A 13634-nucleotide genomic window follows, 5' to 3' on the forward strand; every position below is an offset into this window, starting at 1 on the left:
AAATTACCAGATTCATTCAGCTCAGTTTCACAACCTGCCTTGGTGTTTTTGTGGGTTCTCTCTCTCTCCCTTTTTTCTGTTTTAAATCAATTCCACAGGGTATTAGAAGAGGAGGATTTGCAGTTGGGAAACTGAAACCAAACATCACATCAGGTTCTGACAGTGCCACCCAATTTATTGTAACCTCAATATCATCAGATTTTGAACATGGAAGGAAAAAGCACCATTCACAGTGGGGAAACACCGTACACGTGTTCTGTGTGTGGACGAGGCTTTGTCTGATCATCTGGCCTGTCAGAACATAAATCCTGTTACAGCCGAGAGAAACTCGAAATGTGGGGATTGTGGGAAGGGGTTCAATTACCTGTTTGAGCTGGAAGCTCATCGACGCACTCACACTGCGGAGAGACCGTTCATCTACTCCCAGTGTGGGAAGAGACTCAGTCTCTTATCCAATCTGCTGAAGCATCAGCGAGTTCACAGGGCAGAGAGACCATTTAGTTGTCCAGACTACAGGAAGTGCTATATAAGTTCCAGAGACCTGATGTCCCATCAGTGAGCTCACTCTAACAAGAGACATTTTAAATGCCCAGACTGCAGGAAGTGCTTTAAAAGTTCTGGGGAGCTGATGTCCCATCAACGTGTTCACACTGACGTGAGACCTTTCAGGTGCTCTCACTGTGCGACTGGGTTCAAGACAGTAAATCACCTCACAGTACACCAACGAATTCACACTGGGGAGAGACCGTTCACCTGCTCCAAGTGTGGGAAGGGATTCACTCAGTTATCCAACCTGCTGACACACCAGCGTGTTCACAAATAACTACAGTGATTGTATTTTGCTGTTAATCACATCCAGGACTGAACCATGTTCATTGAGATCTGTTTCTGCTGATGTTAATAAACCCCAGCCCAGCTATTGTGGTTAATATCTGGATAAAGTCAACAAATCAGCTTTGAATTAAAAGCCTGATTTGAACAGGCGAGATTGGAGCAGGAGGAGGCCATTCAGCCCCTCAAGCCTGCTCCACCATTTAATAAGATCATGGCTGATCTGATTGTGGCCTCAACTCTGGATCCAACTACCCCCAATAACCTTTAACTCTCTTGTTAGTTAAGAATCTATCTACCTTTGCCTGAATGATAACCGATGACCCTGCCTCCACCCCTCTCTGGAAAAGAGAGCTCCAAAGACCAACAACCCTCAGAGAAAAAAAATCTCCTCATCTGTCTTAAATGGGAGACCCCTTATTTTTAAACTGTGTCCCCTAGTTCTAGTCTTTCCCACAAGGGGAAACATCCTTTCAGCATCCACCCTGTTGAGCCCCCTCAGAATCTTATATGTTTCAATAAGATCACCTCTCATTCTTTTAAGCTACAATGGGTACAGGTCCAGCCTGTCCAACCCTTCCTCATAAGATAAGCCCCTCATCTCAGGTATCAGTCGAGTGAACCTTCTCCGAACTACGAACACACTTATATCTTTTCTGAAATAAGGAGACCCAAAACTGTACACAGTACTTCAGATGCTCATCAACACCCTGAACAACTGTAGCAAAGCACCCCTACTTTTATATTCCATTCCCCTTGCAATAAAACAACACCATTTGACTTCCTAATCACTTGCTGTACCTGAATACTAACATTTCCTGATTCATGTAGCAGGACACCCAGATCCCTCTGTATCTCAGAGTTCTGCAATCTCTCTCCATTTCTATAATTTGCTGTTTTTCTATGCTTCCTGCCAAAGTGGACAAGTTCACATTTCCCCACATTATACTCAATCTGCCAAATTTCTGCCCACTCACTTAACCATCTATATCCCCTTGCAGGCTCCTTAGGTCCTCTTCACAACTCACTTTCCTGCCAATCTTTGTGTCATCAGCAAATTTAACAACCATACATTCAGTCCCTTCATCCAAGCCATTGCTATAGATTGTAAATAGTTGAGGCCCCAGTATTGATCCCTGTGGAACTCCACTCGTCACATCTTGCCAGCCTGAAAAAGACCCAGTTTCCCTCTTCTGCTTTCTGTTAGCTAACTAATCCTAGCTAACTATCTATCCATGTGGATGTGTTACCCCTTCTCAACTCAGGACAAAATTAATAGTCATGTGAGCAAATGTGGGTTAATTCAGGAACACCAGCATGGAATTGTTAAGGGAAAATTGTGTTTAATAAACTTGCTTAAGGTATTTGGAGAGGTAACAGAGTGGGTGATGAGGATGCTGCTGTTAATGTGGTGTACATGGACTTCCGAATGGAATTAGAGATTGTGCCGCACAACAGACATGAGCAGAGTTAGCTCATGGAATAAAAGGGACAGTAGCAACATGGATACAAAACTGGCTGGGTATAGGAAACAGCGAGTCATGGTTAATGGATTTTTTCAGACTGGAATAAGGTTTATAATGGAGATCCCCAGGAGTCACTGTGAGGACTCCTGCTCTCCTGAACATATATAAATGACACAGACCTTGGTGTTCAGGCTCAATTTTCAAATTTGTGGACAGAGTCTTGAGTGGGCACAGAGTGAATAGCGGCTTCCCTTCCCTGAAGGACATTAGTTGAACCAGTTGGGTTTTTATGACAATCCAGCGGTTTTCATGGTCACTTTTTCCTCGTACCGGCTCCACAAATTCCCAGATTCATTCAGCTCAATTTCACAACCTGTCTTTGTGTTTTTGTGGGTTCTCTCTCACTCTCGTTTTAAATCAATTTCAGAGGCGAATAGAGGATTTGCAGTCGGGAAACTGAAACCAAACATCACATCAGGATCGGACGAAGTCGCCCAATTTATCATAACCTGAATATGATCGAATTTTGAACATGGAAGGAAAAAGCACCGTTCACAGTGGGGAGAAACCGTACACGTGTTCTGTGTGTGGACGAGGCTTCAGCCGATCATTCGCTCTGTCAAAACACAAGCGCAGTCACACTGGGGAGAAACCGTGGAAATGTGGGGACTGTGGGAAGCGATTCACGTGTCCATCTGAGCTGGAAATTCATCGGCGCAGTCACACTGGGGAAAGGCCGTTCACCTGCTCTGAGTGTGGCAAAGGATTCGCTCAGTCATCCCACCTGCTCAAACACCAGCTAAGTCACACAGACGAGAGACCTTTTAAATGTGCAGACTGCGTAAAGTGCTTTAAAAGTTCCGGAGAACTGATATCCCATCAACGTGTTCACACTGACGAGAGACCATTCAGGTGCTCTCAGTGCGGGACTGGGTTCAGGCGATCATCTGACCTCACTAAACATCAGCGCAGTCACACTGGGGAGAGACCTTTCACCTGCTCCGAGTGTGGGAAGGGATTCACTCAGTCATCTAGCCTTCTGACACACCAGCGAGTTCACACAGGAAAGAGATCTTTCAAATGCCCAGACTGTGGGAAGTGCTGTAAAAGTTCCAGGAACCTAATTACACATCAACATGTTCACACTGATGAGAGACCGTTCAGGTGCTCTCAGTGTGGGGCTGGGTTCAGGCGATCATCTGAACTCACTGTACACCAGCGAGTTCACACTGGGGAGAAGCCGTTCACCTGCTCTGATTGTGGGAAAGGATTCACTCAGTCATCCAACCTACACAGACATCAGCGAGTTCACAGGTCACTACAGTGATGGGATTTTGCTGTCAGTCACATCGAAGACTGAACCATGTCCATTGGGGTATGTTTCTGCTGAAGTTGGTAAGCTCCAGGACAGATATAGTGGTTCATATTTTGGATAGAAGTAAAATAAATCAGCTTTGTGTTAAATACAGTGTTGAATCTTTTTACTATTTCTAATGCAAGTTAGTTCCTTTTGAAGGTCTCTCCCTCTTCCCTGTCTCCTCCATCCTCACCTCCAACAAGTGTGAGGAGCTCATGGAGCTTCTTTGTCACTAAGATTGAGACAATCCGATCAGCTGCCTCTGCTGCTTCCCTCCCTTCCACTAACCCAGTTCTCTCTCTTCACGTACTGTTGATCTCTCCCTCAAATCTGCCATCATCACGCCCGTCTCAAAAATCAAACCCTTGACCACATCATCCTTGCAAACTATTGCCCAATCTCCAACCTCCCTCTCCTCTCCAAACTTCTTGAACATGTTGTCACCTCCCAAATCTGTGCCCAGCTTTCCCAGAACTCCCTGTTTGAATCCCTCCAATCAGGTTTCTGCCCCTGCCACTGGACTGAAACAGCTCTGATCAAAGCCACCAACTACATCCTATGTGACTGTGACAAAGGGAAACTATCCCTTCTCAACCTGTCTGCAGCCTTTGACAAGGTTGACCACACCATTCTGCTCCAACACCTCTCCACTGTCGTCCAGCTGGGTGGGGCTGCTCTCTCCTCGTTCCATTCTTCTCTATCTAATCATAGCCAGAGAATCACTTGGAATGTCTTCCCTTCCCACTCCCACAGTTACCACTGGTGTCCCCAAAGGATCCAGCCTTGGCCTCTTATTTCTCATCAACATTCTCCCCACAGTGACATCATCTGAAAACACAGTGTCAGTTATCACATGTACACTGATAGTGCCCAGCTCTACCTCACCACCTCTCTCCACTTCTCCACTGTGGTTAAATTATCAGACTGTTTGTTTGATATCCAGTGGTGGATGTGCAGAAATTTCTTCCAATTCAATATTGGCAAGACTGAAGACATTATTTTCATTCCCAAGCTACCAACTCCATTCCTTTCTCCAAAGCCAAAGGATCTAAGCTCAACAGTCCTGCCACATCCAGTCGTGAATAGTGGTGAACAATTAAGCAACTAATTGGATGATGAGGCTCCCCAACTATCCCCATCCTCGATGATGGAGGAGCCCAGCACAAGAGGGCAAAATATAAGGCTGAACCATTTGCAACAACCTTCAGCCAGAAGTGCTGAGCGGACGGTCCATCTCGGCCTCCTCCGGAGGTCCCCAGCATCACAGATGCTAGTCTTCAGCCAATTCGATTCACTCCACGTGATACCAATAAACGGCTGAAGGTGCTGGATACTGCAAAGTCAATGGGCCCTGACAACATTCCAGCAAAAGTACTGAAGACTTGTGCTCCAGAACTGGCTGCACCCCTAGCCAAGCTGTTCCAATACAGCTACAACACTGGCATCTACCCGGCTATGTGGAAAAATGCCCAGGTATGTCCTCTACACAAAAAGCAGGACAAATCCAACCCGGCTGATTACCGCCTCATTAGTCTGCTCTCGATCATCAGTAAATTAATGGAAGGGGTCATCAACAGTGCTATCAAGCGGCACTTGCTTAGCAATAGCCCACTCACTGTCACCCAGTTTGGTTTCCACTAGGGCCACTCAGCTCCTGACCTCATTACAGCCTTGGTTCAAACATGGACAAAAGAGCTGAACTCCAGAGATGAGGTTAGAGTGACTGCCTTTGATATCAAGGCAGTCTTTGACTGAGTGTGGCATCGAGGAGCCCTAGAAAAACTAGATTCAATGGGAGTCAGGGGGAAACTCTCCACTGGTTGGAGTCATACCTAGCACAAAGGAAGATGTTTTAGTTGTTGGAGGTCAGTCATCTCAGCTCCAGGACATCACTGCAGAAGTTCCTCAGGGTAGTGTCCTAGGCCCAACCATCTTCAGCTGCTTCATCAATGACCTTCCTTCCAATATGAGGGCAGAAGTGGGGATGTTTGCTGATGATTGCACAATGTTCAGCAGCATTTGTGACTCCTCAGATAATGAAGCAGTCCATGTCCAAATCCAGAAAGACCTGGCGAATAGCCAGGCTTGGGCTGACAAGTGGCAAGTAACATCCACACCACACAAGTGCCAGGCAATTACCATCTCCCAACAAGAGAGTATCCAACTATCATCCCTAGACAATCGATGGCATTACCATCACTGAATCCCCCACTATTAACATCCTCGGGGGTTCCATTGACCAGAAATTGAACTGGACTAGCCATAAAAATGCTGTGGCTACAAGAGCAGGTCAGATGCTAGGAATCCTGCGACGAGTAGTTCACCTCCCGACTCCCCAAAGCCTGTCCACCATCGAGAAGCCTCAAGTCAGGAGTATGATGGAAAACGCCCCACTTGCCTGGATGAGTGCAGCTCCAACAACTCTCAAGAAGCTTGACACCATCTAGGACAAATCAGCTTGCTTGATTGGCACCCCATCCACAAACATTCATTCGCTCCACCAATAATGCATAGTAGCAGCAGTGCATACCATCTACAAGATGCACTGCAGGAACTCACCAAGGCCCCTTAGACGGTATCTTCCAAACCCATGACCACTACCATCTAGAAGGACAAGGTCAATAGACACATGTGAACATCACCACCTGGAAGTTCCCCTCCAAGCCGCCCACCATTCTGACTTGGAAATTCCTTCACTGTTGTTGGGTCAAAATCCTGAAACTCACTCCCTAACAGCACTGTGGGTGTACCTACACCACATGGACTGCAGCGGTTCAAGAAAGCAGCTCATCACCACCTTCTCAAAGGCAATTAGGATGGGCAATAAATGCTGGCCCAGCCAGCAACGCCTCCATCCCAAGAATGAATTAATATGAAAAGAAGATTGATGGTCTGATGGCTATTTGTGGAATCTTACTGTGCACAAACAGGTAAACAGTAACAATTTGTATTTATATAACACATTTAATGTAATAAAACATCCCAAGGTGCTTCAGAGAAGCATCCTGAAGAGAAATTTAACATCAAGTCACATAGCATATTAGAGAAAATGGACTAAACCTTCACTGGAGAGGCAGATTTTAACAAGGACCTTGAATCAGGAGAGAGAGCTGGAGAAGTTCAGGGAGGGAATTTCAGAACTTCATGCCAGGCATGGACAACAGTGGTGGAGTAATTAAAAGCAGGGATGTTCAAGAGGCCAGAATGAGAAGGGCACATATATCCCTGAGGGTTGAGTGATGGAGTTTGCAGGGGTAGGGAGAGACGAGGTGACAGAGGAATTTGAAAACGAGGATGTGAGTTCTAAAATTGAGGCATTGCTTGACTAGGAGTCAATGTATGTCAGCGAGGCAAGGGGTGATGGGTGAACAGGACATGGTGTGAAAAAGCACACGGGCAGCAGAGTTTTTGATGATTCATGTTTCCGCGTGGGGGTGGGGTGAATGTGAGAAGCTGGTCAGGAATGTATTGGCATCAACAAGTCCAAAGGTAACAAGGGCAGGGATGAGGGTTTGAGCAGCAGATGAGCTGGGGACATGTGATGTCATGGAGATTGAAGTCCCTGGGGGACACTGAGTCGCAGGACTGTGCAGAGGAAAGTGAGTTTGGAGATGGGGTGGAATTTTAGGGTGCTGGGGTCGTGTTTTTTCAGGTGATAACAGTGGATTTAATGGTGAGAGGGACAGTACCAGAAGAAAGAGATAGAGCCATCTCTCTCAATATCAGCTGAGATAGGGAAGCTGGGTGATTAGTAGTTTAATGAGAATGGGGTCAATACAGCAGAAGACAAGATGAGCACTGACAGGACATGAGGGGAGAGAAACTGGGGAAAAATGTGAGTTCAGGGCTCTGACAAGGGGAACTTTAAAGACAGTTTGTCCCGGTGCACTAGTGAAAGGGAGGGAAGCAGCAAAGGCAGCTGATCGGATTGTCTCAATCTTAGTGACAAAGAAGCTCCATGAGCTCCTCACACTTGTTGTTGGAGGTGAGGATGGAGGAGACAGGGGAGAGAGAGAGCCCTTCAAAAGGAACTGACTTGTGTTAAAAATATTAAAAATGTTGAACATATTGTGTGTTTAATACAAAGCTGATTTATTTAACTTCATCCAGAATATTTAGCACCTCAAACATGGTTGGAGCTTTTCAACATCAGCAAAAACCGACTCCGATGAAATTTGTTCAGTCCTGGATGTGATCAACAACATAATCCAATCACTGTAGTTACTTGTGAATTTGCTGGTGTGTTAGCAGGTGGGATGACTGAGTGAATCCCTTTCTACACTCAGAGCAGGAGAACAGCCTTTCCCCAGTGTGAATGCGCTGGTGTACTGTGAGGCGAGATGAGTGCCTGAATCCGGTCCCACAGTGAGAGCACCTGAACAGTCTCTCATCAGTGTGAACACGTTGATGGCACAACAGTTCCCCAGAACTTTTAAAGCACTTCCCGCAGTCCGAACACTTAAAATGCCTCTCATCAGTTTTGAATCGCTGGTGTGTCAGCAGGTTGGATAATTGAGTGAATCCCTTTCCACACTCGGAGCAGGTGAACGGTCTCTCCCCAGTGTGAAATCGCTGATGAGTTTCGAGCTGAGATGGGGAATTTAATCTCTTCCCACAGTCCTCACATTTCCACAGTTTCTCCTCAGTGTAAACACTGCTTTTTCCTTCTATTATTGAGCTTGATGGATCGAGTGACTGTCAGATCCTGACGTGATGTTTGGTTTCAGTATTCCGACCTCAAATCCTCCTCTTCTAATAACCTGTGAAATTGATTTAAAACAGAAAAAAGGGAGTGAGAGAGAACCCACAAAAACACAAAGGCAGGTTGTGAAATTGAGCTGAATGAATCTGGGAATTTGTGGGGCCGGCACGAGGAAAAAGTGACCATGAAAACTGCTGGATTGTCATAAAAACCCAACTGGTTCACTAATGTCCATCAGCAGAGGGAACCTGCCACCCGGTCTGGGCCTACACAAGACTCTGGCCTCTGTGGGAGGAGCGCGAGTGTAAGAGGAAGGGCGAGAGAGAAGCGAAGGAGAGAGAATATCTTGACATATACAAATAGAACAGAAATACATCAGGTTCTTGCAAACCATCAACCTCCACTACCTAAAAGGACCAGGGTAGCAGGTTTGAGTGAACACCATCACCTCAAAGTTCTCTTCAAAGTTACACACCATCCAATACTGGATGAGCAGAAATTTCCTTCATTTAAATATTGGGAAGACTGAAGCCATTGTCTTCAGTCCCTGCTACAAACTCCACTCCCCAGACACCGACTCCATCCCTCTCCCTGTAACTATTCTCACATCCTCTGAGATTTGTAGATATATTTTCTCTACTTTCTCTCATTGTCTATCTTTTGTCATTATAACTTCACTCATTCATCACTTCCTGTTTCCCCCTCAATTTTACATGTCATTCATTTGCTTTCTTTCTGTATTCTCTCTCTCTCTCTCTCTCAGAATCTGTGGCTTTGAGAGTCCAGTGTCAGCAACTTCAATACCTCATTAAGAAACATAAGCTGAGCAGATTCTCTGTTCTCTACTGTATCGTATATTGATCCATAAATCAGAATAAACATGCAAGTCCCATGTGTCCACAGTCACTTACACGAGGTCAGCCCACTGGATGGAACCTCGGGCACCCTGAGCTTGATCTCCGGTGTCTCCAGTCCTGGCTGCCCCCTTCCATCAGTATCTCCTCACTTTTATACCCTGTAGTGATCCAGCTCTGGCCCTTGGCTCTTTGTCTTCTCTGCTGGGTTTTGGCAGGAAGTAAGGATAAGACAGCTGGAATTTCTCTAATCTGTGATTTACAAGGACACATTCCCTGGTTCCCAGCAGTTACTTTTCTTCAGGAATGTTCTCATTCTCCCTAAACTCCCCTGCCCACTGTTAATTCTGTTATTTCTGATAGTTTCACAATTATAGGTATAAACATCACACATTATAATCTCATCTATTCCATTCCTCTCTGGTTTCAGTTTATATTGTGGTTAATGACAGACAAACTGTCCTTTTCCCTGATCTGATTCGAGTTTCCAATGAGCTGATTCTGTACAATGGAATGTCTTATCAGTGTTGCCATGGTGACCTGTCTGCAGTGAAGAGCCTGTTTGAGTTTCTAAACTAAACTTCTCTATCCCATAATACACATTATATCAGACATTTTACCTCAATGTCTTTTAGCCATGTTACAAGGGGTTCAGATACACAAATCTTTAAATGTGAAGGACAAGTCTGAAATGCTGTTTGAACCTGTTACTCCACTTTTCTTTATAAAATTAATTTGTAAATCATTGGTTCGGCTGCATTTAGAATATTGAGTCTAATTCTGGGCATCTTAAAACAGGAATGATGTCAGGGCCATGGAGAGGGTGCAGGGGAGATTCACAGAGGTGATACCATGGATGAGAGGCGACAGCAAAAAAGGAGGCCACTCGGCCCATCGTGCCTTTGCCAGCTCTTTGGAGGTGCTACCTGAATAGTCCTCTCCCCTGCTGTTTCCCATGGCCCGGTCAATGTTTTCCTTCAAGCATTTCTCCAATTCCCTTTTGAAAATTATTGTTGAACCTGCTCCCACCAAACTTTCAGACAGTGTATTCCAGATGATAACAACTGACTGTGGAATGATATATTTTCTAATGGTGACCTTTCTGCAGTGAAACTCCTGTTTGTGTTTCGAACTTAATTACAATTTCTCTTTCCCATGAGGAGAGACTGAAGAAACTGGGGGTCTTTTCATTCGAACAAAGCAGGATGAGAGGAGATGTGAGCAAGGAGTTCAAAACTGGGTCAAGTACATGGTACAAAATATTCCAGACACTCCTTGTCCTTCAGGATCAGTGTCCAGGGGAGAAGTTGATGGGTTTATCTCATCATCGTTGAGGTGAACGGCTTCTGTCAGAATCAAACACTGTCCAGTCAAATACAGCACGGATTAGATACAGAGTAAACCCATCAGCCTGTCCCCCGGATACAGATACTGAGGGACAGGGAGTGTCTGGGACAATGACATTTCTCATTCAGTCAGGTAGAAATTGATCCAGTATCTCGCCCCATTAATCCTGAGCTCCACACGGCTCGAATCCTCCTCCTGTTTCCCTCCCTGTAACAGCACTGAGCTAAAGCCAGCCCATAATGAGCAGGGCTCAGGGAGAATGGTTACTAGGCACTGCAGTGATGTCATAAAGCAGCATCATTCAGCCCAACTGGTCCTCTCCCTGTCCCTTTAAAGGTGGAAAACTGGGACATCCTGTCTCCAAACACATCCCACCCTGTTCACACTGAGAATCCCAGGGTGAAGAACTGGGACATCCTGTCTCCAAACACATCCCACCCTGTTCACACTGAGAATCCCAGGGTGGAGAACTAGGACATCCTGTCTCCAAACACATCCCACCCTGTTCACACTGAGAGTCCCAGTATTTGGGAGGGGACAGCATGTTGAAACAGTGTGGAGAGGAGAGGGAGGTTGGAGGTGGGACAGTAATTTGCAAGGACCGTGGGGGTGAAAGGTTTGTTTTTTGGTGGTGGGGGGTGATAATCACAGATTTGAAGGAGAGAGGAACAGTACCTGAGAGAAAGAACTGTTTAAAATCTCAGTGAACATGGGGTAGTTGGGTGATCAGCAGTTTAGTGGGAATAGGGTTGATGAAGCAGGAGGTGGGTCTCATGGACAAGGTAAGCACTGAGAGGGCATGAGGGGAGATGGGAGAGAAACTGGAGAAAGATGTGGGTTCAGGGCTCAGACAAGGGGAGGCTTTAGAGACAGTTTGTCCTGGTGGGCTAGTGGAAGGGAGGGAAGCAGCAGAGGCAGCTGATCGGATTGTCTCAATCTTAGTGCAAAGAAGATCCATGAGCTCCTCACACTTGTTGTTGGAGGTGAGGATGGAGGAGACAGGGGAGAGGGGGAGCCCTTCAAAAGGAACTAACTTGTATTAGAGATATTAGAAAGACTCAAGAAAGTGTGCATTCAACACAAAGCTGATTGATTTGATTTTTAGCCAGGTGATTAAGGCTTATAACTGAGTTGGGGTTTACTAACATCAGCAGAAACAAACCTGTCTGAACACGGTTCAGTCCTGGATGGGATGAACAGCAAAATCCCATTACTGTCGTTACTCATGAACTTGCTGGTGTGTCAGCAGGGTGGAGGAATCAGTGAATCTTACCCCACACTGAGGGCAGGTGAACGGCCTCTCCCCAGTGTGAGTGCGCTGGTGTGCAGTGAGTTGAGATGACACCTGAACCCAGTCCCACACTGAGAGCAGCTGAATGGCCTCTCGTCAGTGTGAACACGCTGATGGGACATCAGATCCCAGCAGATTTTACAGCACTTCCCACAGTCTGGGCATTTAAAAGGTCTCTCCCCAGTGTGAACTCGCTGGTGTTTCAGGAGTTTGGATGAATGAGTGAATCCCTTCCCACACTTGGAGCAGGTGAACGGTCTCTCCCCAGTGTGACTGCGCCGATGAGTTTCCAGCTCAGATGGGGTTCTGAATCCCTTCCCACAATCCCCACATTTCCACGGACTCTCCCCGTGACTGTGCTTGTGTCTCTACAGGCCAGATGATCGGCTGAAGCCTCGTCCACACAAACACATGTACCGTTTCTCCCCACTGTGAACGGTGCTTTTTCCTTCCATGTTCAAAATCCGATGATATTCAGGCTACGATAAATTGGGCGGCGCAGTCAGATCCTGATGTGATGTTTGGTTTCAGTTTCCCGACTGCAAATCCTCTCTTTCTAACACCCTGTGAAATTGATTTAAAACAGAAAAAGGGAGTGAGAGAGAACCCACAAAAACACAAAGACAGGTTGTGAAATTGAGCTGAATGAATCTGGGAATTTGTGGGGCCGGCACTAGGAAAAAGTGACCATGAAAACTGTGGGATTGTCGTAAAAACCCAACTGGTTCACTAATGTCCTTCAGGGAAGGGAACCTGCCACCCGGTCTGGGCTACATAAGACTCTGGCCTCTATAAGAACTAAAGAAATAAGAACAAGAGAAGACCTAACACCCCATCGAGCCTGCTCCACCATTCAATACGATCGTGGCTGATCTTGGGCTTCAACTCCACTTTCCCACCCACTCCCCATATCCCTCAGCTCCCTGAGAGACCAAAAATCTCTCCATCTCAGCCAGAAATATATTCAATGATGGAGCATGAACAACTCGCTGGGCTAGAGAATTCTATGTGACAGAGAGAGAGAGAGAAAAAGAGAGAAGGGAGTGGGAGAGGCAGATGGAGGAGGTTAGTGAACAAAGCACAGGATGTCAGTAAACAGAATTCAAGCACATGGGATTGGGGTAATATACTGCTATAGATTGAGAATTGGTGAACAGACAGGAAACAGAGAGTAGGAATAAACAGGTCATTCTCAGGATGACAGGCTGTTACTTGTGGGGTATCCCAAGGATCAGTGCTTGGCCCACAACCATTCACAAACTAGAGAAATGATTTGAAGGCACCCATTTAAGAAGCACCTAAATTTTCACGTTCTCATCCTTGTTTTCCCCCACAGTTGTGATCATTCCTATCTCTGTAACCTCCTCCAGCCTCACAACCCCCCGAGATATCCACGCTCCTCGAATTCCGAATTCCTGAGGATTCCTGATTTTAATCACTCTATCCCTGATTGCCATTCTGTCATATTCCAAGGCCCAAGCCCTGGAATTCCCTCCCTAAACCTCTCCGCCTCTCTACTTCATTTTCATCCTTTAAGATGCTCCTTCAAACCGACCTCTCTGACCAAATTATTGGCCACCTGCCCGAACATCTCCTCATGTGGCTCAGGGTCAAACCTTGTTTTGCAACATCTCCGTGAAATATCGCAGAAAACTGTATAGCATTAAATGTGCGATATAAACACAAATTGTTGTTGTTGATTTGGAACATATATCACTGTTCCTTCATCATCACTGGGTGAATAACCTGTAACTCATTACCTAACAGCATTGTGGGAGCACCTTCA

General features: G+C 46.0%; 1 protein-coding gene and 1 long non-coding RNA gene across 2 annotated transcripts in view; one reads left to right on the forward strand and one right to left on the reverse strand.

Annotated features, from left to right (window-relative positions):
• Positions 1-13634, reverse strand: part of LOC144698295 (uncharacterized) — a 666343-nt gene that overhangs the window by 29968 nt on the left and 622741 nt on the right. The window lies entirely within an intron of this gene.
• LOC144698278 (uncharacterized) overlaps positions 2053-13634 on the forward strand; it is a 251559-nt gene continuing 239977 nt past the window's right edge. The window contains exon 1 of the mRNA XM_078570247.1: positions 2053-2114. The gene's annotated coding sequence lies outside the window, so the exon portion shown is untranslated. The remainder of the gene's footprint in view (positions 2115-13634) is intronic.

Source organism: Cetorhinus maximus, chromosome 23 (assembly GCF_964194155.1).
Source record: "Cetorhinus maximus chromosome 23, sCetMax3.hap1.1, whole genome shotgun sequence".
Taxonomy (NCBI): domain Eukaryota; kingdom Metazoa; phylum Chordata; class Chondrichthyes; order Lamniformes; family Cetorhinidae; genus Cetorhinus; species Cetorhinus maximus.